A 26,912-nucleotide genomic window follows, 5' to 3' on the forward strand; every position below is an offset into this window, starting at 1 on the left:
TACACCCAGTGGGGGATTAAGTGGTAGTGATCCTGTTCTCCTACCTTTTCAGTCATGGGTTTTCATGCTTTTCATTACAACCCATGCTCTGAATTAAATTAACTGTTATGCATTTATATTCCCTATGCTTTTTATCATACCCTAGTCTCTTTATAGTTTGCCTCTCCCACCCATCCTCAAAGTTCCGCTGAAATGCCACCTTCATGAAATTGCTGGATTCCTCCAGCTTGATGTGTTTTCATGTTTCTAACAACCAATAGTACTTTATCTATACCTTCCTCACAGCGTTTGACACTGCTTGTTTTATAAACGTGGTTTTATTTTATCATTTTACTATATATTTTTCTTGAGCATAGGAACTGCACGTGAAAATCTTTATAGCTCTCACAGATTCCAGTATTGTGCTTTTGCATATAGTAGGTTTTTAATAATTGTTTGCTGAATATCTAAATTAATGATTATTCAAGTGTTCTTTTACAAATCACACAGAATGAGGAAAATGATTTCTCCTCTCAGTAAATGCACAAGAGATTATAACGATACCTTTAATAAGGAAAGTAGCTTACAAAATCACAAGCAATTTTCATGAATAGCTTCATACAAATTACTCTTATAAAATCTATAAAATGAAGTAAGTATACAGCCTATACAAACAAAAATAATGATTGTTTTGTTTTTAAAATTTTCTGCCCATTCAATATATCTTTAAGTTTTCATTTATTTATTTTTTACATGTTAATATTATCTTTATTATTTTAAGTTAAAACAAATTTTTAAAATAGTTGAATAGAGTTTCATTTAAGCTAGAACTCTCATTTTCTTCTCCTAACATCCCTCAAATATTTGTGGAATTCTGTATGCTTTTATTTTTTTAAGTTTTTATTTATATTCCAGTTAATTAACACATAGTGTAGTATTAGTTACAGGTGTACAATTTAGTGATTCAATACTTCCATACAGCACCCAATACTCATCACAAGTGCACTCCCATTTAAAATATAAAGGAGGAATTTGGACTCAATCTAATGAAGTTTGACCCTATCAAAAGAGAGTTACAGAGTTTAAATTTATTCTACTCCACAAAAAAGAAGTCCAACATACCCATAAGAGAGCATCGTTAGTCTTTTAGAGCTGCATGTCTCTCTCTATGACTTGGCTGAATTTTCCTAATCTCCATTCTAATCAGTAATGTTGTCTCCAATCTCACGTGTGAATTTTGCTTTCTGGCATAAAATCAGTTACTGACTCACAGTCCCGTGCTATTACACAGCATCAGCACTGATAGCTTGTGATTCATTTATGAACTGTCAAGATAAATAAGGATCTTCAGATTATTTATATCTGCTATTTTCCCCCATAAACTTATATTTAGAGAATTACTATATGCCTAATCCCTCTCCAACTTGATTTTATATCTTTTAGCCTAATTGGTTGCCAAACTGAATATACAACTTTCACAATGATGATGCAAGAAGGGTGGAAATGTGTTGTTCCAATAAGGAACATGACCTGGTTTAGACGTTGGCACTCCCATCAGCAAGTGTGATCATGTAAATCGTTGAAAATCCAGTCAATAAGTTGTGGAATTATAGTATATTATAGTAAAAGCCTTAGGATCATTTTAGTGATGTCTTATTGTTTCTATTAAGTAGTTGCTTCTAGATTTTCTGGGTATCCCCAGGAAAGTGAAAATCTCCTGTGAATCAGGCAAATGTAGTAGTTTGCAGTTCACTAAGCCCTCTTTCAGCACTCCCACATAAGAAGATACTAGTATGGGGTTACAGAGATGTAGAGGATGCATTCTTTGCTTGAGATACTTTGCCATTCTCCACTTCCTTCTCTTTGGCAAGAGATCAAGTCTGAACCTTCATTGCAACTTGTGGAATTACTGAGATTGTGTCTAATTTAGATAACCAAATCTTTTATTTATTTATTTATTTTTAAAGATTTTATTTAGTTATTTGTCAGAGAGAGAAAGCACAAGCAGGGGAGCTGCAGGCAGAGGGAGAACCAGGCTTCCCACTGAGCAAGGAGCCCTATGTGGGACTTGATCCCAGGACCCTGGGATCATAGGTAACCAAATCTTTTAAATGAGAGTTTGTTTGTTTTTCTGACTTGAGCATCTTTATTGTTTTTTTTTTAATTTAAATTCAAATGAGAGTTTAAATAAAATTTGTAATTGAACAAACCCAGTACCAATATGTGAATAATAAATTTACCTTTAGTGGGGTGCCTGGGTGGCTCAGTCAGCTGAACGTCCAGCTCTTTTTTTTTTTTTTTTTTTTTTTAAAGATTTTATTTATTTATTTGACAGAGATAGAGACAGCCGGCGAGAGAGGGAACACAAGCAGGGGGAGTGGGAGAGGAAGAAGCAGGCTCATAGCGGAGGAGCCTGATGTGGGGCTCGATCCCAGAACGCTGGGATCACGCCCTGAGCCGAAGGCAGACGCTTAACCACTGTGCCACCCAGGCACCCCTGAACGTCCAGCTCTTGATTTCAGCTCAGGTCATGGTCTCAGGATCGTGGGATCAGCACCATGTTGGGCCCCATGCTCTGTGGGAAGTCTGTCCCTCTCCCCCTGCTCCTCCCCCAGTGCACGTATGCACACACTATCTCACTCTCTCTAAAACAAACAAACAAACAAATTTACCGTTGGTATACTGCTGTCAAAATGTGATGAAAACTCTGTGTGTGTTTTAGACCTTAAAATTTGCATATGTTATGACCCAGCAGATCACTTTCTAGAAATTTATTTTATGGAAATAATAAGAAATTGGATTGCAAGAATGCTCACTTCAAATAAATAAAAAAATCTAAGTGCCCAGAAATATTGATTAAATCAAGCTGATCCGTGGGTACAGTGGGATGCTATGTAGTCATTAAACATGGCATTGCACACGTTTATACAGTTACATGGAAAGAGGCTCAAAAGGACTCATGAAACAATGATGTTATTTAAGCTTCATTTTACATTTAAGGTCCTTTTTTCCTTTTTGGTTTATCTTATTAGTAGGCTGAATACATTTTCTTAAAAATATAACTTTACAAAATTGTCTACACAATTAATGGCTGCACACTTCACTGTCATTGCTACCCAAAGGTAAGGTAACTGCTATTCACATTTCGATGGATATTCTTCCAGATTTTTTCATATATATATTTTTTTTTCTTCAAAAATATAATCACACTGAATGCTTCTAAAGCCTTTTTCTTATTTAGAACATACTTGGGACAGCTTTCTAACTGCGTAATACATTCTTTTATTCTTTTATAAAACTATGTTTATTGAGAAAAGTATGCATACAATATATATATTTGAGTTTCCTCATAGGAGCTTCATGTGACCTTTTGTGACTCTCTCTCCAGATTTATAACTATTCTCTTGCTTTCCTTGATATTATATATATGTATGTGTATCTTTTTAACATCATGAATTATAGTGTTTTGTTCTTAATATTTTTATGTTCTTGAATATTATGTGTATGGAATTATGTATTTGTTGTGACATGTTTCTTTTGTTCAACATTCAATATGTAAGGTCCATGTTAACTTGTGTAGCTGTGATTCATTTATTCTTCCACAATTTATTTATCCAGTTTATTCTTGATGAACATTTGAGTGGTTTTAAATATTTTGCTATTATAGACAATGTTGTATGATAATTTTTGTATGTATTTCCTGGAGTATTATCACAAGATCTTCTCTAGATATAAATCTAAGATTAGAATTGCTAGGTTATAGAATATGTGAATGTTTAAGAGGTTGATCTAGTTGACAATCCCTCCCAGCGTATAATTGGATGTATGATTGTTTTCTTGCTTCATATCCTCACCAACATTCGTATGCTAAACTTGCCCCCCCCCCCAGCTGGTAGATATGGAATAGTATCACATTTGGGTTTTAATTTGCATTTATTGGCTTACTTATGAGATTGAACATTTCTCACATGTGTGTGGCTCTCAGAGTTACCTTTTTTTATGAGGTGCCTTTGTGTATTTTTCTATTGAATGATTAGTCTATTTTAATTGTTTCACAGAAATCATTTTCAATATATTATGAATAATAATTTTTTTTAGAGGCAGGGAGAGAGAGAGAGAGGGAAAGAGGTGGGAAGGGGCAGAGGGAAAGAGAGAGAATCTTTTTTTTTTTTTTAAGATTTTATTTATTTGACAGAGATAGAGACAGCCAGCGAGAGAGGGAACACAAGCAGGGGGAGCGGAAGAGGAAGAAGCAGGCTCATAGCGGAGGAGTGGGGCTGATGTGGGGCTCGATCCCATAACGCCGGGATCACGCCCTGAGCCGAAGGCAGACGTTTAACCGCTGTGCCACCCAGGCGCCCCAAGAGAGAGAATCTTAAGCAGGTTCTATACCCAATGCAGAGCCCAACGCAGGGCTCGATTTCACAACCCTGAGATCATGCCCTGAACAGAAATCAAGAGTTGGACACTTAACCAACTGAGCCACCCAGGTGCCCCATGAACAATAATTTAAAAAATAGTTATACACTTATAAAAAGCTTATTATGTGCCAGGAAATGTTCTGAGCACATTGCGCAAATTATCTTGTTTTAGCTAGGGGATAAACATCGTTATTAATTTTGTTTTACAAATTAAGAGATTGAGATACAGAGAGGTTAAATGACTTGACAAAGGTTATTTGTAGATCACAAAGCTAGTGAGTGAGTAAGTGATATTCTGTCCTACGTTGTGTGACTTTATAGTAGTGATCTTAACCACTGTTACTAAACTATCGTTCCTTTCTCCTTTATAGTTATATATGCTACAAATATCTACTAATTTATAGTCAATGCTTTCATATATTGTTTAAGAATCCCTGGGATTTTGTGAAGTTATTTTCTTATATTATCTTTTTAAAGTTTTGTGGTTTGTCTTTAATATTAAGTGTTTTAACCATCTAAAATTGATTGCAGTTTATGGTGTGAGGTTTTCGATGTTCAATTGTCTTGGCAACTGTTGTTGAAAAGCCTATTTTTTCCTTATTGATCTACAATACCAACTCTGTCATATATCAAATATCTATTTAATTGTGAATCTAAGTCTTTATTCTATCAGTTGATCTATTTGAATATTTATGGAACATTATCACAGTATCTTAATTACTAGCTATAGAAAAAGTCTTAGTCTATCTAAATATTCATTTATCACACAGTGGTTGCTCACAATATCCTCTTAATATTTTTTTTTTCCCATAGCATCAATATTGGTATGTTCTTTTTCATTCCTGATACTGGTTATTTTGGTCTCTTTTTACTTGTTAGTGTTATCAGAATTTTAGTAATTTTGTAAGTCTTTCCAAAGAACCAACTTCTGGTTTTGTTGATTTTCTGTTTGTTTTCTTTTTCATTGGTTTTTGCTCTTTTCAGTTTATTTTTTGTTTATTTTTATTGACACATAATTGACACACAATATCCTATTGGTATGATACTTTCACAAAAACAGACATATAGATCACTGGAATAAGAACGTATAAAGAACTTACACTTATACATTTTGGGTATTAACCCCTTATTGAATGTATGATTTGCATATATCTTCTCCCATTCAATAGTTTGCCTTTTCATTTTGTTGATGGTTTCCTTCACTGTGCTTTAATAAGTTTTTAGTTTGATGTAATCCCATTTGTTTATCTTTTATTCCACTTGCCTGAGAAGACTGGTCCAAAGAAATATTGCTAAGACCAATGCCACAGAGCTTACTGCCTATGTTTTTTTTTTTTTTCTAGGAGTTTTATGGTTTCACATCTTCATTTAAGTCTAATCCGTTTTGAATTTATTTTTATATATGGTGTAAGGTAGTGGTCCTGTTTTATTCTTTTGCATGTAGCTGTCCAGTTTTTCCAATACCATTTATTGAAGAGATTAATTGACCATACATTTGTAGGCTTTTTTCTGGGTTCCCTATCTAATTCCAGAAATCTGTATGTCTGTTTTTGTGCCACTATCATACCATTTTGATTACTCTAGCTGTGTAGTATGTTTTGCAACTGGAGAACGTGATGCCTCCAGCTTTGTTCTTCTTTCAAGATTGCTTTGCTGTTTGGGGTCATTTGTGGTTCCATACAAATTTTAGAGTTCTTTATTTTAGCTCTGTGAAAAATGTTGTTGGTATTTTGATAATGATTTCATTAAATCCATAGATCACTTTGGGTAGTATGGACATTTTAATAATGTTAATTCTTCTAATCAGTGAACATGGAATATCTTTTCATTTATTTGTGTCGTCTTCAGTTTCTTTCATCAGTGCCTTATGGCTTTCAAAATATAAGTCCTTTACCTCCTTACTTAAATTAATTCCTAGGCATTTTATTCTTTTTGATGCAATTGCAAATGGGATGGTTTTCTTTTCTTCTTCTTTTTTTTTAAGATTTTATCTATTTATTTGAGAGAGAGAAAGATAGTGAGAGCATGAATAGGGGGAAAAGGAGAAGCAGGCTTCCTGCTGAGCAGGGAGCCCAACATGGGGCTCAATTCCAGGATCCTGGGATCATGACCTGAACCAAAGGCAGATGCTTAACCAACTGAGCCACCCAGGCACCCCAGGATTGTTTTCTTAATTTATTTTTTTTTTGAAGACTGATTGATTGAGTGATTGATTTATTGGAGAGAGAGAAAGAGAGAGAGCACACACATGCAAGGGTGGGGAAGGTAGCCGAGGAAGAGAGAGAGAGAGAATCTTAAGCAGGCTTCACACCCAGTGTAGAGCTCAGTGGGGGAACTCGATCTCACAACCCTGAAATCATGACCTAAGCCAAAATCAGGAGTTGGACACTAAACTGACTGAGCCACCCAGGCAACCCAATTTCTTTTTCTGATATCTTGTTATTAGTGTATAGGAAAGCAACTGATTTCTCTGTTTTAATTTTGTGTCTTGTGACTTTACTAAATTTATAAGTTCTAACAGTTTTTTGATGGAGTCTTTACTGTTTTCTATATATAGTATCATGTCATCTTCCTTTCCAGTTTGGATGCCTTTTATATCTTTTTCTTTCCTAATTGCTCTGGGTAGGATTTCTAATACTATTTTGAAAAAAAGTGGCAAAAGTGGCATTCTTGTCTTGTTTCTTGTCTGAGAGGAAAAGTTCAGCTTTTCACCATTGCGTATGACGTTAGGTGTGGGTTCGTCATATATGGCCTATATTATGTTGATGTATGTTCCCTCTATACTGACTTTTTGAATTTTATCAGATGATTTTTCTGCATCTGTTGAAATGAGCATATTATTTTTATCCTTCTTTTTGTTAATGTGGTATATCATATTGATTGATTTTCAGATGTTCACCATTTTTACATCCTGGAATAAATCTTAATTATGGTATATGACCCTTTTAATGTATTGTTGAATTTAGTTTGCTGTTTTGTTGAGGATTTTTGTACCTATGTTCATCAGGGATATTGTTCCACAATTTTGTAGTGTCTTTGTCTTGTTTGTTATCCAGGTATTGTTGGCCTCATAAAGCATTCCTCCCTCTTTAATTGGAATACTTTAAGGAAGATAGGATCTAACTGCTCTTACCTATCTTTTCTTATTTTCAAATTTATTTGAGTTACTTTTGCTATTTTTTTTTCTAGTTTCTTAAAGTGGATACATGGCTTAACTCATTAACTTTTAGCCTTTTTTTTTTCCTAATCACTTTTGAGTCTATATTTCAAAATTCTATTTTGGCTATATTATTCAAGTTTCTGTATGTCATATCTTGTTAATATTCAGTTCAAACTACTTTCTTATTTCTACTCTGAATTCTTTTTTGACCCACAAGTTATTTAGAAGCTTCTGACTTTATAAATTTAGTATTTTTTATTTACCCTTTTCTTATTGATTTTAAAGTTAATTCACACTGTGGTCAGAGAACTTTGTCATTGTCTCCCAGTATTTGAAATGTATTGAGTGTTGCTATATGGGCCAATATATGATCAATTTTGTGAAAGTTCTGTGTGTTCCTGAAATGAATGTGCATTCTGCTATTGTCTGTTAATGTGTGTTGTATGTGCCAATTAGGTTAAGTGTTTATGTCCTTCATATCTTTTATATACTTTTGTGAGGGTTTTTTTGGCTTATGTTATCAACTATGTGTTAAAAATCTACCAGGATTGTAGATCTGTTTCTTGTTTTAATTCTGTACATTTTTTTCCTAATATATTTTGATACTGTGTTACTAAATATGCACAAATATAACATGATTATAGTTTCCTGGGGGAATCAATCCTTTCATTACAACAAATTAACCTTCTTTATCTCCAGCAATGTCTTACTTTACCAATGAAATCTAATTTTTCTCATATAAATAAAGCAGTATCAACCTCTCTTGCTTAGAATTTATTGGGCATATCTTTTTCTATCCTTTTGCTATAAGCCTTCATAAATGTTTTACTTTAGAGATGTCTCTTATAAATAGCATATAATTGAATTTTATTTTATCCTACCCAGAAATTCATCATTTTAAAGATTAATCCATTTGCATTGTATACTTAGAGTATATTTTGAACTTTGATTTGCTCTATCTTGCTTTATGCCAAAAAATTAAGTGCCTGAATATGGATGGTCTATTTCTAGATACTTTATTCTATCCTACTATTCTGTTTGTTTGTTGTATGTGAAAAGCACTTGGCTTTCATTGCTGAAGCTTTATAATGAGTTTTGATATCCAGTGGTATAAATGTGCTAATTTTTTAAAATTACTATTTAAGTCTTTCATTGCCAGTTTTGGCCTTTTACATCCTTTATAAATTTTAAAATCTGATTGTCCATTTCTGTGATATTACAACTATGGGTCTTTTTTTTTCTCATTTATTTACTTTAATCCAATATTCAAAATAAGCCACATTCTATTCCCACATCATGCTCAAACTCAGGATCCCATCAAATAAATCAGGTTCAAGTGTGGATGAGAATTCTTGAGTTTGGTGCCTCTACTATGATTTATCTCAGTTGGATTCCTGTGAAATAAAGAGACAGGTTGTTTGCCTCCCACACACCCAGCATTCAGTGTGAAGGAGACATAGATAATCACAATAGATGTACCTATTCAAAACGTAGAAAATGGGCACACACAGCAGATAATCTCATATCGGTGTCACAAAGACTCAAAGACCACAGTATGGTCAAGTAGTAAAAATAGTAATGAATGATTGTAGTGAGCTGTGAAGGCTCTTGGTCATTTATACAATTTTGAAGGTAAACATTTTCAGGTAATAAATGGTCATGTGTGTGTATGTTGCATTGAAATATAAATGCACAACTGCAATTTGATTACTATAATTTTTATCATGCTATATATTCTAATTTTTTATCATTCCACTTTTTTTTAAATCATCTAAATTTTTAGAGGTACCATATATCTGGAATAGATCAGGTCCTAGGTATTTGGATAAAGCATACTCTACTGTAGCTTTCTCTCCTTTTAAGTCCTCAAATCATATTATATTTGTATACTTATCAAGTTTGGGCCATGAAAACAGGCTCTTTCCTTTATACTGTACAGAACATGCTTCCCTGTACCTTATATGGGGGACACATGAAGGAATAATACTAAGATCAGCAAAATAGTAAACATCTCATGGCCAATAAAATTCTATAAAATATTTTAGATGTTTTAATTTTAATTCTGAAGGTATCAGAAAGTGTCCATCTTGGCTTGTAAAAGAATATCAGTGTCTCTTCTAAAAGTGCCATAAATAAGACAGCAAGTGGCAGATTTATTGTTGATCTATGTTTAATTTAAACTTGTTTTTGGAATATAGGAAAAGCAGTGAAGGAAACTGACAGCTTTGAAGAGATATATGGTCTAAAACTCTGTACTACATCACTCATTTCAAATTAAGGCTCGGTATTATACTTTCTGAAAGATATCAGATGTGGAAAGAGACAGAGTGTGGTCCTATTCTTTAGAGAGACAAAACACAGAAATAAAGAACCTCTTAAATTATCGAATTTGTGAAACATGTCCAATTATTTGTCACTGTAAATGTAGCAGCCTCTAACCTGAGGTGTGCTGACTAGTGATGACCTTATGTGTTTGGATGCTTACTGGCTTTTGCACCTTTATGACAGAACATTGAGGTTTATTTTATGTTTAGATAATTTATTAGTGTATATGTGTGTAATCCTGTTTATCTTGCTATTTTATCAGGTTGCTAGTGTGAGCCCAATATTTTACAAAGTTATATATCAAATAATATATGTATTATATATAGACTTTAGCAATTTCAAAAGACATTTTTTGATACAGTAGATTTCTGTACCAACAGTATGTCATTGGCTAAACTATGGGAAGTAAACTATAACACAGATTAAGCTCCCTATCTGTGAGAACAACTTACATTGAGTGTTTTCAATATGCCAGTCATTTTCTAAGCACTTTACATTGATTATCTCTTTATATTCTCATAATAACCCCAAAAGATAGGTAATATTATTATCCTCATTTAATAGATGAGGAAACTAAGTCACTGTATTGTATATGGGAACATTAAGGGTGGGAGAAATAGTATAAGAAACACCATGGTATATGTGGGGAAATACAAGTTCTGTCTAAACTTTACAGTTTAAAATGAGGGAATTTGGAAAGCTGCTGGAGAGGCAAGCAGTGGCTCTTTCAGGGTGAGACTTGTATGTCATCTATGGAGTGGGAAGCCAATATTTTTATATTGTATTAAATTGAATTATTTGTTGATATTGACATATAGATATATTAAGTTAAAGATGTACCAAATGACATAGGAAGAAAAATCTGGGGTGCTGGGGTGGCTCAGTCAGTTAAGCGTCTGCCTTCGGCTCAGGTCATGATCTCAGGTCCTGGAATGGAGTCAGTGTTGGGCTTTGTGATCAGTGGGGAGTTTTCTCTCTCTCCCTTTGCCCCTCCCCCTGGCTCAGGCACTCATGCATGTTCTCTCTCTCTCTCTCTCTCTCTCTCAAGTAAATAAACTCTTTTAAAAAATCTAATTCTTTTTCTTCACATTCAAAAAGTTTTCCAAACTTTCTATTTTATAACTTGCAATTCTATATGTTTCCATTTTGGAATTCACTCTTTGGCCGTAAAACTATCTTCTTTGCTTTATCAATTCAGTGGACAGGAGTAAATGAACTCTGTCATAATGTACAAGAAATAGAAACCTAAGCAACCCATCGGACATCTAAAGACATGGTAAGAAAAAGAAACATTTCTGAAAAGGCCTACTTGGCCAGAGATACATTAAATCTAGACTGTAGGCCCAAAGACTTGTTTTTGGTATGTGAAAAATTGATTTTTGAAAGACCTAACACATTCACAAAGTCATATATTTCAGAGTGTACTTAAATATCTATATCACATCTCAGCTTTAGAGGGATTTTCTTTAAACATATCTTATACCGACCTGCAGCCAGTGTTTGTTACTGTTCCTGATAGAAACTCCTTGAGTGGAATTACAGAATTATTATTTCAGGATTAGAGGTGAAGATTGAAGCACATAAATGATTTGCCAGAGGGCAAAGTGAAAGTTGGGAGAGTGCCTAGAGAAGAACATAGAGCACTGAAATCTTAAACCCAAAGCTTTGGTGTTCTAGGTTTAGTAAAGACCATACTTCTACTAGGATGCTGGAGTAGAACTGAGCATGGTTATTCAAATTACTATCCCAGTTTCTAGCAGACACCAGTCATGAGGCAGTATACCTATTGATTAAAAGTGTAAGTATGCTCTGGAGGCAAGAAAATTTAGGTTTAAATCTCAATTTTGCTGTTTACTACTTATTTGGCCTAGTGTTGGGATGGGGTGATTATCTCTAACCCTAAATTTCTTTCTCTCTAACATAATCATAAAAAAAAGGATTTACTTTTCATGTTGTTGTGAGGAACGAATGTAGCTGAAGAGACTAGTACCATGACTGGTATTGATATATGCAGGTTCTGGGTCCTTTATTCATCATAAATATGCCAATAATGTGTGACTGTACGTTTCTTTAGAAATATATACAGGAACTCTGTTAAAGATATGGCTATCTATAAAATCCATACACATTCCCTTTGTTTTGTCTTGTGTTTGGTTAGAACATTTAACATGAGATCTAGCCTCTTAACAAATTTTGACGTGTACACTACTGTATTGTTAACTATAGGCAATATGTTGTACAACAGGTTTCTAGAATTTATTCAACCAGCATAACTGAAACTTTGTACCCATTGAACAACTCCCTACTTTCCCCATCCAACAGCCCCCAGCAACCACTATTGTGTTCTCTGCTTATAAAAGTTTGACTATTTTAGATACTCACATAAAAGGAATCAGGCTGTTATTTGTCCTGTGATGCTTATTTCACTTAGCATGATGTCGTCCAGGTTCATGAATGTTGTTGCAAATGGCAGAATTTTTTGAGGCTAAATAATATTCTGTATTCATTACCACATTTTCTTTATCTATTCATTTCTCAATGGACATGGGTTGTTTTCATATATTGGCTATTGTAAATAATGTTGCAATAAACATGGGAGTGCTAATACCTGTTTGAGATCCTGATTTCAATAATTTTAAAATATCCAGAAGTGGTGTTGCTGGATCATTTGATATTTCCATTTTTAATGTTTTGAGGAGTGTCTGTAGTATTTTGCATAACTGCTGTACCATTTTATATTTCTTCCAACAGTGTATAGGGGTTCCAGTTTTTTCACAACCTCACCAACACTTTTTTTTAAATAATAGCTATCCTAGCAGGTGTGAGGTGATATCTCATTGTGATTTTAATTTGTATTTCCCTAATAATTAATGATATTATGCATATTTTCATTTTCATGTTGGCTATGTGTATGTCTTCTTTGGAGAAATGTCTGTTCAAGTCCTTTGCCCATTTTTTAATTGTTTTCTTTGCTATTGAGTTACAGGAGTTCCTTATATATTTTTTGAAATTAGTCCCTTATCAGAAATATGGCTTGCAAATATTTTCTCCCATTCTGTATGTTGCCTTTTCATTCTGTTGATTATTTCCTATGCCATGCAAAACCTTTTTAGTTTGATGTAGTACCACTTGTCTCTTTTTGCTTTTGCTGCCTGTGCTTTTGGTGTCATATTCAGGAAACTCTGAGAAGTGTTGGATAAGTCTATTACCTTGATTGTGGTGATGATACCATGTGTGTTTACATATGTCCAAATTCATCAAGTTGTGAACATTAAATATGTGCAGTTCTTTGTATATAAATTATAAGAACATAAAAGTCAATAGCATCAGTCATATTAAACGCTTATATACAGAGAGGGTCTAACAGAAGGATAGTTCAAATTCATAGATCAGTTACAAGTCCCAGAAAAAGACTTCTGTGCAGAAAATTGACCCATTTTGTCCTAGGAGATGAAGCTTTTGGATGACCCTACTGTGGCAGAGCTACTCACCAAAATCTATGTTCTTTTCTCCTTCCTGGATGTTCAGGAAGAGTGCGTTTCCCAGTCTTGCCTGCAGTTTGGTTTGGCTTCACAACTGAACACTCAATGAAAGTGAGGCACACTGTTTTCAGGTGTGGCCTCCAAAAACCTCCATAGCTCCTCCTCCACACACTTTTCTTCTTTCTTGTTGACTGGAATGAAGCCAGCTTTTCAAGAAAACATTTGGTGAAAACAGCAGAAACTTCTAAACAACTGTGTGGAAGAAGGCTCCATGCCATCTTTTTTACCTAGTGATTATTCGTAAATGAGCAAGAAATGAACTTCTACTGGGTTTGAAACATAAATTTGTGGGTCCATTTATTGCAGCAGCAACTATTACCATATTATAGCTCTTAATTATAATGATATGGTATATTGTATGAGATATATATGAGATACAATGAAAATTATAGTATTCTGAAATAGGATATCAGATATCCATTTTTGTGGGCCTTCACAAGAGGAGGAGGCATGGAGAGAGGATTGGGAAGTGGAAAAGAGAAAGCGGGGACTGTATCTCTGCATCGTTTTTAAGTCAGATCTTCAACTTTGACATTGATTCTCAGGCTGATTGTAAGTGGTTAGATGTTCTTTGAAAGCCAGATTAAAGAGAAAGCACTGTAGAAGCCTATTGCAGGACTCACAGGAAGCCTACTCACACTGACATTAAGCATCAGGATGTTTATTGGAGCATGCCTTCAGAATCAACACCTATAGGGAAGGGGAGGAAGCAGGACTGACGTGGGGAGAAATTGGACTATGATGCAGTCTCAGTAAAAGCTCAGTAAGCCCCATAGAGAGCTCTGAAACTGGGATGACCTTTGAGAGTTTTCCAAGTTGGAATGAGAAGGTTGAGGTTTTATACTGGCAGAATAACGAGTCGCTAGATTCTGGTGGCAGGGCAGCTCTCTTTAGCCAAGGGATATCTCCAGAGAGGCAGATAGCAGAGGGCTGCACTCTTAGCCCAGCAGTATTCCTGGCAGCTTAGGTAATGCATTGTGCAGACATTAGAAAGCCCTCTTATCTTAAGTAATCAGGACCCAAATTTAATTGGTTAATTGAAAAAACATTGGTAAAAGAGAAAACTCGTATTAAAAATACATACCATAGTTGAATATTTTAACTGACATATAAATACACATTTATTCATCACACTTTAAATATGAGGCCAAAGCTTTTTTTTAAATGCAAGTCACCAGGTTGGTCTTCAGAAATCTCCTTCTTGCTTGTAATGGGTCAGATACAACTTACTGCTTTAGTTTCTTTTGAATAAAGAAAGAATTTAGACACATGCAAAGTAATCTGAATATAGAATATTGATAAATTGTTTACTACTTTTTTCTACTTATATTTCATTAGTTTGTATTAATATATATAAATTATATACATAAAATAAGACAACTAACATTATCAGTTTGGAATGAAATATGACTGATTTTTGGAAAGCATAGAGTTTAAATCAGAAGTGAAGTTCTGAAAAGATACCTACCAGCTGCAGATGTTTGAGCAATATGTCACCAAGTCTCTTTTGCCACATTAGAATCAGTCAATTTGGGACAGGCTAAGTGAGCTACCACTGCAAGTCCGGCTATGCAGGTTTTTTTCAGCTTTATTAAGGTATTATTGATAACTAAAAATTGTATATATTTAAGTTAGCACACCATGTTTTGAATATACATATGCATTGTTTAATGATTACCATAGTCAAGCTAATTAACATATTCATCACCTCACATTGTTACAATTTTCTTAGTGGGGAAAATACTTGAGATCTACTCTTTTAGCAAATTTCAAGTGTATAATACATTATCATTAACTATAGTCATCATGTTGCAACATGAGTTCTCCAGAACTTATTTTTCCTCTAGCCAAGAGTTTTTAATCCTCTGAGCAACATCTTCCTATTTCTTCCAGCCCCTCAGCCCCTGTAACCACCACTCCAACCTCTGCTACTTTGAGTTTGGTTTTTTTTGAAGTCCATGTATAAGTGAGATCGTGCAGTATTTGTCTTTCTGTGCCTGGCTTAATTCACTTAGCATAGTGCTAGGTGCATCCATGTTGTCACAAACAGCAAGATTTCCTTTTTTTAAAAAAGGCTGGATATTGTTTCATTACTTATGTATATCATATTTCATATATCTGTTGATGAGCACTTAAGTTGCTTCCGTATCTTGGCTACTGTGAATAATGCTGCAGTGAACTGGGACTGCAGATAGTAGTTTGAGTGAGTGATTCTATTTCCTTTGTACACCCATCTGTGACATTGCTGGTTCATATGATAGTTACATTTTTAATTTTATGAGGAAGTGCCATTCTCTTTTCTATAATTGCTGTTCCAGTTTACATTCCCACCAACAGCATACAAGGGTTCCCTTTTCTCTATATCCTTGCCAAAACTTACTTTTTTGACTTTTGGTAGTAGCCATATTAATGGGCATGAGGTAATATCTCACTGTAATTTTGATTTGAGGTTTTTTTATTTATTAGCGATGTTGAGCATCTTTTATGCACATGTTGGCTATTTGTGTGTCTTCTTTATAAAAATGTCTATTCAGGGGGGCGCCTGGGTGGCTCAGTCGTTAAGCATCTGCCTTTGGCTCAGGGTGTGATCCCAGCATTCTGGGATCGAGCCCCACATCAGGCTCCTCCGCTGGGAGCCTGCTTCTTCCTCTCCCACTCCCCCTGCTTGTGTTCCCTCTCTCGCTGGCTGTCTCTCTCTCTAAGTAAACAAATAAAATCTTAAAAAAAAATGTCTATTCAGGTCCTTTGCCTATTTTTGTATTGACGTGTTTGGGTATTTTGCTGTTTAGTTGTATGAGTTTTTTTATGTATTTTAGGTATTAATCTCTTAAGAGATATATGTGTTGAAGATATTATCTCCCATTCCATAGCTGCCTTTTCCTTTTGTTAATTGTTTCTTTTGTTATACAAAAACTTTTACGTTTCATACAGTCCCCCTCATTTATTTTTGTTTTTGTTTTCTGTGCTTTTGGTGTTACATTCAAAAAAAAAAAAAAGAGGAAAAAAAAGCATTACCAAGAGCATTGTCAAGGTGGTTTTCCCCTATGTTTTCATCTAGGAATTTAAGGTTTTCAGGACTTACATCCAAGTCTTTAATCCGTCTTCAGTTGTTTTTTGTGTGTAGTATAAAATAAGCATCCATTTCTTTTTGATGTGGATATCTAGTTTTCCCAACATCATTTATGGAAGAGGCTATCCTTTCCACATTGTATATTCTTGACAACGTTGTCAAAGATTAGTTGAATACATATGAATGGGTTTATTTCTGGGCTCTTTATTCTGTTCTAATGGTCTAAATATCTGTTTTCAAACTAGTACCATATGTTTTGATTTTTATCACTTTGTAATATAATTTGAAATCAGTAAGCGAGATGCCTCTGACTTTGTTCTTCTTGCTGTAGATTGCTTTAGCTTTGGGGTTTGTTTGGGTTTTTTTAATTCCAGTATAGTTAACATATAGTGTTATATAGTTTCAAGTGTACAATATAGTGATTCAATAATTAAAAATCTGAATGACTTCACAAATTTGTATGTCATCCTTGCACAGGGGCACGCTAATCTCTGTATCGTTCCAATTTTAGTTTATGTGCTGCTAAAGTGAGTACTATCTGGGCTCTTTTGTGGTTTCCATATAAATTGTTTTTCTTTTTTCTATTTCTGTTGCTATTGGAATTTTGATAGGGATTACATTGAGTTTGTATACTCTATGGGTAGTACGGACATTTTAAGAATTTTAATTCTTCCAATCCATGAACAGGGGATATCTTTGCATTTATTTGTATCTTCAGATTTTTGTACAACTGACTTTTGTATGTTGATTTTGTACTGAGCATTTCTCTTAAATTATTTATTTTTTTCTAACAAATGGAGTTTTAGGGTTTTCTAGATAAGATCGTGTCATCTACAAGCAGAGACAAATTTTACTTCTGTCTCTCTGATTTGGATGCCTTTTATTTATGTATTTTTCTTGCTGAATTTCTCTGGTGGGACTTCCGCTGTTACACTGAATAGAAGTGGCCATAGTAGGCATCCTTGTCTTATTCCTGATCATACAAGAAAAGCTTTTAGCCCTTCACCATTGAGTATGATGTTAGGTGTAAACTTGTCATATATAACCTTTATGTGGTACATATATAACCTTTAGTGAGATACATTCCCTCACTACCTAAATATTTAGAGATTTTATAAGGAAGGGACACTAATTTTGTCAAATGCTTTTTCTACGTATACTGATATGATCATATGACTTTTGTCCTTCATTTTGTTAATGTGGTGTATCACATTCATGGATTTGTGTATGCTGAACATTCTTGCATCTAAGTTATAAATCTCACTTCATCATGGTATATGATTATTTTAAAATGCTACTGAATTATGTTTGCTAGTGTTTTGCTGAGGACTTTTGCATGTATATTCATCCAGGATATTGGACTGTAATTTTCTTTTCTTTTAATGTCCTTATCTGGTTTTGGTATCAGGGTAATGCTGGCCTCATAAAATTAGTTTGTAAGTCTTCCCTCTTTTGTTTTTTGGAAGAATTTGAGAAGGATTGGTATTAATTCTTTGAATGTTCAGTAGAGATCTCCAGTGAAGCTATCTGATCCTGGACTTTCGTTTATTGGGAGGCTTTAATAACTGATTCCATTTCCTTTCTCATTATTGGTCTATTCTGATTTTCTATTTCTTCAATATTCAGTCTTAGTAGGTTGCATATTCTTAGGAATGTACCTATTTATCCAATTTTTTGGTATGTAATTGTTCATAAGAGTGTCTCATGATGCTTTTTGTTTCTGTGGTATCAGTTGTAATGTTTCTTCTTTCATTGCTGACTTTACTTATTTGGATCTTCAACCTTTTTTTCATAATTAACTCAGCTAAAGATTTGCCAGTTTTGTTTATCTTTTTAAGAAACAACCCTTACTCTCATTAATGTTTTCTATTGTTTTTCTAGTCTCTATTTCATTTATTTCTGCTCTGACCTGTCTTATTGTCTTCCTTTTGCCAACTGTGGGCTTTGTTTATTGTTCTTTTTCTGGTTTCTTGAGGTATAAACTTATGATTTTACCTGAAATCTTCCTTTTTTGTTAATGTAGACATTTTTGTATTAACTGTTCACTTAGAACTCCTTTTGCTGCATCCCATAAGTTTTGGCATGATGTAATTCCATTTTTGTTGCTTTCAGGATATTTCCCTTTTGATTTCTTCTTTGACTCTTTGATTATTCAGGAATATGTTGTTTTATTTCCATATTTTTTTAGTTTCATGCATTTTTTTTAGTTTAACTTCTGTTATATTACTTTCTATTTTCATACCATTGTGGACAGAACAGATACATGATATGATTTCAGTCTTCTTAAAATTGTTAGGATTTATATTCTGACCTAACATATGAATTTTTTTTGAAGAATGTTCCTGTGTGCTTGAGAAGAATGTATTGTGCTGCTATTGGTTGGAATGTTCTGTATATATCAGTTAGGTCCATTTGGTCTAAAATGTATTTTAAGTACAATATTTCCTTATCAATTTTTGGTCTGGATGATCCACTAATTGTTAAAAGTGGAGTATTAAAGTCCTTTATTATTATTGAATATCAGTCTATTTCTCCCTTAAGAGCTGTTAATATTTGCTTTATATATTTAGATGCTCCAATATTGGGTGCATATACATTTATAATTATTTTATCCTCTCAATAAATTAATACTTTTATCTCATATAGTGATCTCCTTTTTTTCTTGTTACAGGTTTGACATGAAGTCTATTTTGTCTGATATAAGTATAGCTACCCTTCTTGCCTTTGCTTTCTATTTGCATGGAATACCTTTTTCCATCTCTTCATTTTCAGCCTGGGTGTGAGTCTGTTGTAGGCAGCATATACTTGGGTCTTGCTTATATTTTTTTTAATTAAGACTTAACTTTTTTAGAGCACTTTTAGGTTTACAACAAAGTTGAGAGAAAGGTACAGAGATTTCCTATACACCCTCTTCCCCTATAGATGCATATCCTCCCACATTATCAACACTCTCATGGGACTGATACACTTTTTACAAAGGATGAACCTACCTTGACACATCGTGATCCCCCCACATCTGTAGTTTACCTTAGGAGTCACTTGTGGTGTTGTATATTCTATGGGTCTGGACAAATGTTTAATAATATATATCCATCTTTACATCACATAGAGTATCTTCACTGACCTAAAAATCCTCTGTGTTCTGCCTATTCATCTCTTTCCCACTTCCCGCCCCTGACAATCATCAATCCTTTTATTTTCTGTATAGCTTTACCTTTTCCAGAATGTCATATATTTGTAATTGTCATTTCAGGATTGCTTCTTTAACTTAGTAATATGCATTTAACTTTCCTTCTTGTCTTTTCATAGCTTGATAGATCATTTTTATAGGAATAATGATATTCCATTGTCTGGATGTAACATAGTTTACTTATCATTTACCTACTGAAGGACATCGTGGTAGCTTCTAAGTTTTGGCAATTATGAATAAAGCTACTATAAACACCTGTGTGCCAGTTTTTGTGTGGATATAAGTTTTCACTTCCTTTGGATAAATAGTGAGGAGCGTGGGTGCTGGATCATATAGTAAGAGTATGTTTAGTTTAGAAAAAAAAGAGTATTTTAGTTTTGTAAGAAACTGTCAAACTCTTCTAAAATGGCTGTGCCATTTCGTATCCCCACCAACAATGTATGAGAGATCCTGTTGTTCCACATTCTTACTGGCATTTGGTGGTGGATTTTGGCCATTTTAATAGATGTATATTGGTATCTCGTTGTTTTAATTTGCATTTTCTTGATGATATATGATGTGAAGCATCTTTTCATATATTTTTTTTTAATTTTACATCTATATATCTTCTTTGGTGAGTTGCTTATTATGGTCTTTGGCCCATTATTAAAATTTTTATTTAATTTTTTTTCATTTAAATTCAATTAGCCAACATATAGTACATCATTAGTTTCAGATGTAGAGTTCAGTTATTCATCAGTCACATGTAACACCCAGTACTCGTCACATCACGTGCCCTTCTAAATGGCCATCGCCCAGTTACCCCATCCCCCCACTCATCTCCCCTCTAGCAACCCTCAATTTGTTTCCTAGAGTTAATAGTCTCTCATAGCCCATTTTTAAATCAGTTGTTCATTTTCTTATTGTTGGGTTTTAAGAGATTTTCTGTATTGTGGATAAAAGACCTCTATCAGATTTGTCTTTTTTTCTTTTTTTTAAGATTTGTATTTACTTATTTGTCAGAGAACACTCACAAGCAGGGGGAGCAGCAGGCAGAGGGAAAAGCAGGCTCCCCAAGCAAGGAGCCCGATGCGGGACTCAATCCCAGGACTCCAGGTTCATGACCTGAGCACCCAGGTGTCCCTACCTTTGTCTTTTGCAGATATTTTCTCCTAGTCTCTAGATTGTCTTCTAATTCTCTTGATATTGCTTTCAATAGAATAGGAATTTTTCATTTTAATGAAGTTCAGCTCATCAGTTATCTCTTTCATAAATCATGTATTTGGTGTTGTATCTAAAAAGGAACCACTATATTCAAATCCATCTAGGTTTGTTCCTAGATTATCTTCTAAGAGTTTTATAGTTTGCTTTTTACTTTTAGGTCATAGACCCATTTTGAGTTAATTTTGTGAAGGGTGTAAGGTTTGTATCTAGATTTGTTTTCATCTGCATGTGGATGTCCATTTGTTCCAGAGCCATTTGCTGAAAAGACATTTTTCCTCCATAGTATTGCCTTTGCCCCTTGGTCAAATATCAGTCGACTTTATTTATGTCTGTCTATTTCTGGTCTTGCTTTTATATTCTGTTGATCTGTCTATTTTTTGTTATTGCCATACTATCTTGATTACTGTAGCTTTATAGAAAGGCTTGAAGTTTAGTAGCATCAATATTACAACATTGTTCTTCTTCAATATTGTGTTGGCTATTCTGGATCTTTTGCCTCTATATAAACTTTAAAATCAGTCTGTTGATATCCAAAAAATAATTTGCTAGGATTTTGATGGGGATTGCATTAAATCTGTAGAAAAAGTACAGAGGAAATGATATCTTGGTTATTGAATCTTCTTACATGAACATGAAATATTTCTCCATTTACATAGTTCTTTGATTTTGTCCATCAGCATTTTGTAGTTTTCCTCATATAGATCTTGTATGTATTTTGTTAGATTTATATGTATGTATTTTTTATCATAATGTAAATAATACTGTGTTTTAATAATTTCAAATTTTACTTGTTCATTGTTGGTATATAGGAAAGCAAATGACTTGTGTTCCCTGTACCTTGCAATCTTGAATAATTGCTTATTAGTTCTAGGAAATTTTTGTGGATCCTTTCAGAATTTCAACTTGGATGATCATGTCATCTGTGAACATAGCCTTATAGCTTTGTAGCTTCTTCCCTATCTGTACACTTTTATTCCTTTTCTTGCCTTATTACATTAGCAAGGAGTTCTAGTACTGTGTTGAAAGGAATGGTGAAAGGGGATATTGTTGCCTTGTAATTAATCTTAGAGGGAATTCTTCAATTTTTCTCATCATTCATATGATGGTAGCTGTAGGGTTTTTGTGGATAGCCTTTATCAAGTTGAGAAAGTTTCCCTCTATTCCTAGTTTTCTAAGAGGTTTCTTGCCATGAATGAGTGTTGGATTTTGTCAAATGCTTTTTCTACATCTGTTGATATGATCAAGCGGTTTTTCTTTTTTTATTCTGTTGATGGGATGCATTACAGTTATTAGTTTTCAAATTTTGAGCCAATCTTGCATATCTAGAATAAATCCTTTTTCGGTTTTTAAATTCATTTTGCTATATTTTATTGAGGATTTTCATATCTATCAGAGATATTGGTCTGTAGTTTTCTTTTTTTGTAATGTGTTCAGTTTTAGTAGTAGGGTAATGCTGGCCTCATAGAATAAGTTAGTATATATTCCCTTTCCCTCCATTGTTTGAAGGAAATTATAGAGAGTTGATATAATTTCTGCCTTAAATTTTGGTAGAATTCAGCAGGGAACCCATCTGGCCCTGATCCTTTCTGTTTGGGATGGTTACTAATTTTTTACCCAATTTCTTTAATAGATATAGGTCTATTCAGATCATCTATTTCTTCTTATTTGTGTTTTGGCAGATTGTATCTTTTAAGCAATTAGTCTATTTCATCTTGATTATCAAATTTGTGGACGTAGAACTGGTCATAGTATTCCTTTACTATTTTTAAATGTCCATGGGATCTGTACTAATATCCTGTTTCATTTCTGATACTAGTAATTTGTGTCCTCTGTCTTTTTTTGTTAATTAGCCTAGCTAAAGTTTTATGAAAATTATTGGTCTTTTCAAAGACCCAGCTTTTGTTCTTGTTGACTTTCTCTATCGGTTTCCTGTTTTCAATTTTATTGATTTCTGCTCTAATTCCTTTTTTTTTTTTAAGATTTTATTTATTTATTTGACAGAGAGAGACAGCCAGCGAGAGAGGGAACACAAGTAGGGGGAGTGGGAGAGGAAGAAGCAGGCTCCCAGCGGAGGAGCCTGATGTGGGGCTCGATCCCAGAATGCTGGGATCATGCCCTGAGCCGAAGGCAGACGCTTAACGACTGCGCCACCCAGGCGCCCCTCAGCTCTAATTCTTATTATTTAATTTCTTCTGATTGCTTTGGATTTAATTTGCTCTTCTTTTTATTGTTTCCTGACATAGAGTCTTGTTTCTTTTAATCTATTCAGCCACTCAATGCTTTTTGAGTGTAGAATTTAATCCATTTACATCAAACATAATTATTGATACATAGGGACTTACCATTGCCATTTTATTCATTGTTTTCTGGCTACTTTATAGTTCTTGTTGTTGTTTTTTTTCCCTTTCTTGTTGTCTTCCTTTGTTATTTAACTATTTTCTTTAGTGGTATGCTTTAATTCCTTTCTCTTTATCTTATGTGTATCCACCATAGGTTTTTACTTCATGGCTACCATGGGGCTTACATAAAGTATCTTACAGTTTTAACTGTCTATTTAAGGTAATAACAACTCTGGTTGCACACAAAAACTACTGTTTTACTCCCTTCCGCCTCACATTTTGTTTTTGGGATGGCACAGTGTACTTTTTTTATATATATTGTGTATCCATTAACAGATATTTGTAGCTATAATTATTTTTAATACTTTTATCTTTTAATCTTTATACTAAAGTTAAAACTGAATAACACACCACCATTACAGTAATAGAGTATTCTGAATATGTCTATATACTTATTGTTACTATTGAGGTTCTTTTCTTTTATATGTTTTCATATTACTAGTTATTGACCTTTCATTTCCACTTGAATAACTCCTTTTAGCAATTCTTTTCAGGCAAGTCTTGGTGATGAACTCACTCAGCTTTTGTTTGTCTGGAAAAGTATCTCTTTTTCATTTCTGAAGGATAGGCATGCTGGGTAAAGTATTCTTGGTTGACAGTTGTTTTTCTTTGTTGTTATTTTTCTGTTTTGTTTTGTTTTGTTTTTCTTTCAGCACTTTGAATATATCCTCCCACCCTCTCCTAGTCTGCAAGGTTTCTGCTGAAACCTTCACCGATAGCCTGATGGAGGTTCTCTTGTATGAGATGAGATGAGATGAGTTTCTTTTCTCTTGCTGTTTGCAGAATTCTCTTTGTGTTTTAGTTTTGACTGCTTTATTGTAATGTGTTTTTGTAAAGTCCTCTTTGTTTTGCATCTGTTTGAGAGCCACTAAGCTTCCTATACCTAGATATCAATATCTCTCCCCAGATTTGGGAAGTTTTCAGCCATTATTTCCTTTAAATAAACTTTCTGCCCTTCCCCCGCCTTCCTTCTGGGACTCCCATAATGTGTGCATTTTTCTCTGATGATGTTCCATAAATCCCATAGACTTTCTTCACTCTCATTCTTTATTTTTTGTTTCTCTAATTTGGTAATTTCAAATAATGTTTTTTCATATTCACAGATTCTTCTACTTGATTAAATCTGCTATAGATGGTATGTATCACATTTTTCATTTCATTCATTGTGTTGTCCAGCTCCAGAATATCTGTTTGGTTCTTCTTTATAAATTCTATCTTTTTTTTGAACTTCTCATTTGTTCATATATTGTTTTCCCTATTTTGTTTAATTGTCTATCTATGTTCTCTTGTAGCTTGCTGAGGTCCTTAAAACAATTCTTTTTAATTCTTTGTCAATTCATAGATCTCTATATCTTTGTAGTCAGTTATTGGAAAATCACTGTATTCCTTTGATAGTATCAAGTTTCCTTGATTTTTTTGTGTTTCTTATAGCCTTGCATTGATGTGTGCACACTTAATGAAATAGTCACTTTTAGAATTTATTAACTGCTTCAGGTGGAGAAAGACTTTCATCCACAGGTGAGCATGAGGGTGCCAGCTGGGTGTAATGTGGCAGTTTTCAGGATAGAGATTTCAAATTATATGTTAGCTTATTGTTGGGTAAATTCTTTTTTTTTCCCCACAATTAATCTCAAGGTGCAAGATTCATTGTCTTTGAACTATGTTATACAGCAAATTTAGAGCTGTTTGATATTTGAAAACATAACTTTTAATCATTGTTCTTCTTTCACAAATGTGGAGCAATTTAGGAGTTAAACTGAATTATTCTAATAAGTTTTCAGTTCTTATAACCAGATAAATTAATTCAGAAGTTGTAGGCTTCTGGGGCACCTGGGTGGCGCAGTTGTTAAGCGTCTGCCTTCGGCTCAGGGCGTGATCCCAGCGTTATGGGATCGAGCCCCACATCAGGCTCCTCCACTATGAGCCTGCTTCTTCCTCTCCCACTCCCCCTGCTTGTGTTTCCTCTCTCACTGGCTGTCTCTATCTCTGTCAAATAAATAAATAAAAAATCTAAAAAAAAAAAAAAAAAAAAAAAAGAAGTTGTAGGCTTCTGGCTGTCAGGGAAAAAAAAAAATCTATCACACACAGTGAAGTTTTTTTTTTTTCTTTTTTTAAATTATTACTTAATTAGTTTCCCTCATAGTAAAAAAAAAAAAAAAAAGTCATTAGTCCAATTATAAGTCCCTTTGGTTCCAGTGAACTAGGATTAGATATGTTACACCCCCTCGTTTTTCTTTGAAAATAGCTAAAAATATATTAACACAGAAGAGTGTAATACCTAGCACATGACAAAAGTAGATGCAAGCCCATCTTTTCATAATAAACTCCCAGGGCACATTTTATGAAGGTATCAAGGACAATAAATTGTTTTTAATATAATTAGGAAGTTTCTGTTATCTGGACCAAATTTGAGGTTTCTTTGTTCTAGGATATTTTATCGTGTAAATGGGAGTGAGTCTTACCATGGATCTGGAAATGAAATTTTGGTCTCTATTCAAGTGTCTCCTCTGAATACTGAAATTCTGTGCACAGAAAATTCCCTGCTTCTTACACAAAGGTCTTTGCTAAATGACAAATACAATATATTTTGTGTAGGTGTGTGTTGTACAGGAGTTTACAAACTTCACAGCATTCTGGCCTACTCATGAGTAATTGAAAGATAAACTATGAATCTTTGCCTCTCTAACTTTATAACAGCCTTTGATAAGCCCTGTGATTTCCATTTCACATTGTATATATTAAGCTTGTACGAGTTTTCTGTTCCCTAGCTCTTTTAAAAGATGAACAGCTTTTCTGGGGATATATGATTATTATACTTCCTGTGTTGAAATTTACATATGTTTATTCATTCATTTATTATTTTTTTTAATTTATGAAGCATATGGCCATAAAAAGAAAGTGAGGAGGGAGATGTAATTACAGAGAACTTGTGGAACCTCTCTTTTATAGATTATTAAAAATAGGATAAATCACCATCAATCTCACTTGTTGTAAGTAGTTACCTGCCTAAGAGACCAGAAGCTGGAGGTCCTTCTGGCTTCTCAGTGATCCTCTATCCTAAGATATACATGTTCTACGGTGTATGGCATTGGCTGCTTTGGGTCCAGGGAGACACATTTATGTAAGATACAAGGCTATCACAGAATTTTTTCATGGACTTGCAGTAGAGATGAGTTAAGGTCAAATAAAACATAAGGAAAAAAGAAACAGGGTTTCTCTTACTGAGATTATTTATGACTGGTCTTCCTGCCATTGCAGGTTTACTGAAAGATGGTGATGAGGTCTTATACATTTTCAATCCAAATGAACATAAGGAACTTAAAATTATGTAATGAGGACAGATTAGAATAAGAGATTAATTTCTGATTATTCCAGACTGTTTTCTAATTGGCAAAGTGTCCAAGCTAACCCTTACCAAATAGTATTTTTGGCCATTTCTGTCTTCATCGTCACCTCGATGGGAGGATTAGAAAAAAGAAGGGGTGCCTGGGTGGCTCAGTCAGTTAAGTGTCTACCTTCAGCTCAGGTCATGATCCTGGGGTCCTGGAATGGAGCCCTGCATCATGTTCCCTGCTCAGGCAGGAGCCTGCTTCTCCCTCTTCCTGCCCCCTGCCTCGTGCTAT

The 26,912-nt window shown here is 34.1% G+C and overlaps 1 protein-coding gene and 1 non-coding gene across 3 annotated transcripts in view; one reads left to right on the top strand and one right to left on the bottom strand.

The window, feature by feature from the left end:
* Positions 1-26,912, top strand: part of TNNI3K (TNNI3 interacting kinase) — a 300,692-nt gene that overhangs the window by 65,461 nt on the left and 208,319 nt on the right. The window lies entirely within an intron of this gene.
* Positions 16,930-17,032, bottom strand: LOC123795450 (U6 spliceosomal RNA). The gene has a single exon (XR_006780499.1). It is a non-coding gene; the product is annotated as a U6 spliceosomal RNA (small nuclear RNA).

This window comes from Ursus americanus, chromosome 12 (genome assembly GCF_024610735.1).
Source record: "Ursus americanus isolate L20-20 chromosome 12, mUrsAme1.1.p, whole genome shotgun sequence".
In the NCBI taxonomy this organism is placed as follows: domain Eukaryota; kingdom Metazoa; phylum Chordata; class Mammalia; order Carnivora; family Ursidae; genus Ursus; species Ursus americanus.